This window comes from Trachypithecus francoisi, unplaced genomic scaffold (assembly GCF_009764315.1).
Source record: "Trachypithecus francoisi isolate TF-2019V2 unplaced genomic scaffold, Tfra_2.0 Lachesis_group5, whole genome shotgun sequence".
Classification (NCBI taxonomy): Eukaryota; Metazoa; Chordata; class Mammalia; order Primates; family Cercopithecidae; genus Trachypithecus; species Trachypithecus francoisi.
Window position 1 is genome coordinate 66,260,842 of NW_022681470.1, and position 5,484 is coordinate 66,266,325.

The 5,484-nt window shown below is 45.8% G+C and overlaps 1 pseudogene across 1 annotated transcript; it reads left to right on the plus strand.

Moving 5' to 3' along the window:
- The first annotated feature begins 436 nt into the window (after positions 1-436).
- On the plus strand, positions 437-2,864 carry LOC117074643 (annotated as a pseudogene). The gene is made up of 2 exons (XR_004433650.1): positions 437-1,906; positions 2,096-2,864. The product of XR_004433650.1 is annotated as a transcription factor Dp-1-like (transcript).
- The last annotated feature ends 2,620 nt before the right edge of the window (positions 2,865-5,484 follow it).

Consider the following 5,484-nt stretch of genomic DNA (forward strand, 5'->3'; position numbering starts at 1 on the left):
GCAGCCAGGTGCGGCGGGTAGGGTATGCCGTGGGCGGGGCCCAAGGGCGCGGACGGGTGCACGGGGCGCGGGCCTGGAACCCCGGCCACCCCATCCCGCGCCCCCGCCGCATGTAGGCGCCGCGCGGCCCAGACTTACGCCCTTCCCGACGCCGCGCGCTCGGCGCCGGTGGGGGCTCCCCAGGTGACCGCGGGGCCGGGGTCCCGGCCTGGGCCCTTCCGGCTGACAGCAGCGCCCGCGCCCGCGCCGGACTGGGGGTAGAGGCCAGGGCCAGGGTTGGCCAGAGCGCGGAGGGTGGGGGAGGAGAGGCCGCCCCACGGCGGCCTGCGGGTACCCGGTTGCAGCGCGCGCGGGCAGGCGTGCAGAGGCAGCCGGAGGCCTAGTGACAGGCGCGCGACTCGGATCCCGGAAGCCCACTTGTTAGAGTTACCTGTCAGCTGGGCCGGCGCCCCCGGGGTCTGGGGTGGTCCCGCGGGTCTGCACGTTGCTCCGGGACGCAGGGACTGCGCCCAGAAACATTATTTTTCTTCTCCGGGAGGGTGATCGTTTACAGCATTGATTTCCCAGATCTGGTAACATGGCAAAAGTTGCCGGTCTAATTGAAGCCAACGGAGAACTCAAGGTCTTCATAGACCAGAACCTTAGTCCGGGAAAAGGCGTTAGTGTCCCTTGTGACAGTTCACCCCTCCATTGTCAACCCGCTCGGGAAGCAGCTCTTGTCGAAAATCTTTGTGCAGTTCAATGACAACATTGCCCAGCAAGTGGTAACGGGTACACCTTAGAAACCGGCAGCGTCAAATACCCTCGTGGTAGTAGGCCACACATTGCCAGCATTCACTTTACCTCTCAGAACCAGCCGTGGTTGGTCTGCCGGGAAGCGCAAGAGGAAAGGAGAAAAGAATGGCAAGCAAGGCCTGTGGCATTTCTCCATGAAGGTCTGAGACAAGGCGCAGTGGAAAGGGACCGCTTGCTACCACGAAGTGGCGGAAGAGCTGGTCGCAGAGTTCAGTGCTGCCGGCAACCAGATCTTACCAAGTGAGTCAGCTTATGACGAGAAGAACATCGATGGCGCGTCTACAATGCCTTAAACGTGCTGATGGCCATGAACATCATCTCCAAGGAGAAAAAGGAGATCAAGTGGGTTGGTCTGCCCACCAACTCGACTCAGGAATGTCAGAACTTAGAGGTGGAAAGACGGAGGAGACTTGACAGAATAAAACAGAAAGTCTCAATTTCAGGTTTTTTTATTCGACAGCAAATTGCCTTCATGAATCTGGTGAAGAGAGAAACCAGCAAGAGGAGCAGCAGGCCAGCTGGCCAAGGACGCCCACCTCGCTCATCCACCTGCCCTTCATCATCATTAACCCAGCAAGAAGACCGTCATCGACTGCAACATCTCCAACGACAAATTCGAGTATCTGTTTAAATTTGACAACACATCTGAAATATACGATGACATAGAAGTGCTGAAGCGGATGAGCACGGCTTGTGGGCTGGGGTCTGGAAGCTGCTCTGCCGAAGACCTTAAAATGGCCAGAAGTCTGGTCCCAGAGGCCCTGGAGCTGTACGTGACAGAAATGGCTCAGGGAACTAACTGTTGGAGGCGTGTTCATCACGACGGCACGTTCCACGTCTAAGGGCACGAAACTCTCTGCCACTGACCTGACCAACGGTGCGGATGGGGTGCTGGCCACCAGCTCCAACCTCAGTACAGTGGCTCCAGGGTGGAGACCCCAGTGTCCTGCGTCCGGGAAGATGACGAGGACGACGACTTCAACGAGAACAACGAGGACGACTGACGTCCTCTCCACTTCACATTCAGCTTCAAGAAAACGTTTAGGGAAAAGAAACTTTTTTTTAATGTGGGTTTTCTGTTTCCGTTTGGCCTACTCCTAAGAAGATAATGGTAAGCCCTTGAATTTAGATATGCACCTCCGATAAGTAAGGATTGTTTCCTGTAGGAGTAAGACGTGCTGTGGATGTGTGTTTTGATACCAGTGTGCTGATGAGGGGCGTTTATTTACTTTTCAGGATTTTGTGTTTTTTCATTTTCTGTTTTTCTTTAAGTGCAGACTTAATTTTTGCCCCTTAACAGTTTTTGCTGAGTTTACTGAAGAAACTGTATTTCATCCTCATACATGAAAATAAAACGCCCTCCTGTTGTGGATGGTGAGCACCGAATGCCGTTTATTTGCCGTGAGTCTGGACAGCACCCATGCTGGCAGAGAGTGAGACTGCAGAGTTGTCCATTTGTTCAGTGGTACGGTGTCCAAGAGCCCCAAGCAAACAGCAGAATTCGACTTTCTAAACAATAAACACCATCAACCTTACTGACTTTATTCTCCCTTAAATTATATTGACTGTTGTGATTCCATCAAGTTTATACACTCTTTTCTCTCCCTATTTTGCAGCAACAAATTGCAAAGTGCTTTTGTTTGTTTTTGTTTGGTTTGGTTAAAGCTTATTGCCACACTGGTGCGGCTATGGAGACTGTCTGGCAGGCTTGGAAGACTTGGAATGGTTTATTGCTTATGGTAAAATTTGCCTGATTTCTTACAGGCAGCATTTGAAACCCTTTTATTATGTAGTTGTTTACATACTTACAAGTCTATCATTTAAAGACACGTACTGAAACAAATGTTGTGTTTGTTTCATAAACATCTTCTGTAATCTATTATAAAATTGAAATTAAATATAGGGAATGTTTTAACAATTTTTAACTCAAAATATGACAATCATTTTTAATAGTTCTTTTTTATATAAAAAGACAAAGGAATTTAAGGACAGGCAGTAGTCTCTTAAAATTTATTCACAAAACCCATTAACTGCACATTAGCTGCCTGTTCTAAAATGAGTCTTTTTATTGAAACACAAACTTTTCTGCGATATTTTATGGAATATGAAAAGACTTTCATTGTTTGACTTGCTTAACTTGACACTGTTAGTTTTTATTAATAAAACATGCATGGGCATTTAAAAAAATAAAAATAAAAAACATAGAGAACCCAGAAATAAATTCACAAATATACAGTTAACTCATTTTCAACAAAGGCATCAATAACATACATTGGGAAAAGGATAGTCTCTTCAATGAATAGTACTGGGAAAACTGGATATCCTTATGCAGAAGAATGAAACTAGACTCCTATTTCTTGCCATATAAACAAATGAAAATCGATTGAGGCTGTAAATTTAAGACTTAAAACTATGCAACTACTAGAAGAAAACATTGGAGAAACACTCCAGAATATTGTTCTGGACACAGATTTCTGGAGTAAGACCTCAAAAACACAGGCAACAAAAGCAAAATTTGACAAATGGAATCACATCAAGCGAAAAAGCTTCTGCACAGGCAAGAAACAACAAAGCCAGTTTCAACTACTTTAAACATTGAGCAAGGACTTCAGTAGCCATTTCTACAAAAACAATTTATAAATGTCCAAGAAGCACATGAAAATATGTTCAGCATCATTACTCACAAGGTATAGGCAAATCAAAACCACAATTCACAAAAGTTTATTTTTAATTTGAGGAACTCCAATAATCTATGGCTTGCTGTTCGTCATGTACTGCCACTGTTCTATGAACAGTCATGAGCGGTCAGCGCTGGACACTGCTGTTTATCCCTGGACACTGCCCATCATAACGTTGAAGCCAGACATAATGAGTCAAAACCAGGAGAAACTAGCTAAAAGCTAGTCTAAACTGGCCGAGATCAGCTTCAACCAGTTGTGACTGGCCCCAAACTGTTTATACCAGTTCTGTCTGGTCTAGGCTATTTCCAACTGATTTAGATGAGTTTTAACTGGCCACAAATGATTTAGACTGACTATAACTGGCTACAATCTGTTTAGGCTGGTTTCTTCTGGCCACAGTTAGTTTGGATTCGTATGACCAACCATGACAGGGTTAGACAGATTGAACATGGAACAACTGATTTAGGCTGGTTTTTACCAGCCACAGTTGATTTTGGCCATTTCTGACTGGTTGTGGTCTGTAACAAATGGTTTAGACCAGTTTTGACTGTCCCAAACCAGTTTGGAGCTATTATGACCAGCCACAACTGGTTTAGACTGGCTTTAACAGGGTATAACTGATTTAGGCCAATTTTCAGTGGCCCTAGTTTGTTTCTGTGTTTCTCACTGGTCGTGGTTTTTTATTCAAGCAGTTTTGACTGATTTCAATAGGCCACAATAAGTTTAAACCAGTTCTGACTGGATGCAGACAATTTAAGCTGGTTATGGCTGGTCACAACTTATTTTAATTGGCCACAACTGTTTTAGAACACCTATGCCCAGCCTCAATCAGTTTTGACTCATTACTCATTTTGACCGACTGCAATTGGTTTATGCCTATTCTGACTGGTCATGGCGGGTTCTGACCAGTTTAGACTAGCTTCAACCAGTTTAGGCTGCCTCTGATCAGCTGCAATTGGTTTTGGCTGATTATGACCTGCCATAATTTGCCTGAACCAGCTATGATTGGCTATGACTGGTTTAAACCCTGTGTAGACCATCCACAACCAGTTTTGCTGGGTTTCAGTCAGTCATTGATGATTCTAACCAATTTCAACTGGCCACAACTGCTTTAGACCACTTTTGACCAAATATATATATATATAGAGAGAGAGAGAGAGACAGAGTCTCCTTCTGTCGCCCAGGCTGGAGTGCAGTGGCGCAATCTTGGTTCACTGCAAGCTCTGCCTCCTGGGTTCACCGCCATCCTCCTGCCTCAGTCTCCCGAGTACCTGGTACTACAGGTGCCCACCACCATGCCCGGCTAATTTTTTGTATTTTTAGTAGAGAGGGGATTTCACCATGTTAGCCAGGATGGTCTCAATCTCCTGACCTCATGATCCGCCTGCCTCAGCCTCCCAAAGTTCTGGGATTACAGGCGTGAGCCACTGCGCCCGGTGAACCAGCTGCAAAATATTGATGCTGGTTTCAGCTAGGTTCAACTGTGACTTATTACAACCAGTTTATACTGGTTCTGATTGTTCATAGCAGGCTCTTACCATTTTGACTGGTTATAACTAGCCACAAATGGTTTAGACCTGTTCTGACTGGCTGCAACTGGTTTAGGCCAGTATTAAGTGGTCCATAACACCTGTTTCTAGTGGTTATTAAAGGGCATGACCAGTTTAGAGTGGTTTGAACTGGGCACAACAGATTTATGCTGGTTTTGCTCCATTACTGCCTGTTCCAATTTGTTTTGACAAATTTTACTGAGTCACAGCTGATTTACACTGGCTATGGCTGAACCTAACTGGTTTCAACTGATTTTGACCAGCTACAATCAGTCTATGATGATTCTGACTAGTCATGGATGGACCTGATCAATTTAGAGTAGTTTCAACTGATCACAATCAGTTTAAATAGGCTGTGATGGCCCAACTAGTTTAGGCCAGTATTGACTGGCCACAGCTGGTTTGTACTGGCCTTTTCAAAACCTGATCTGGAAAGGACCCATGCTTGTTAGTTATTC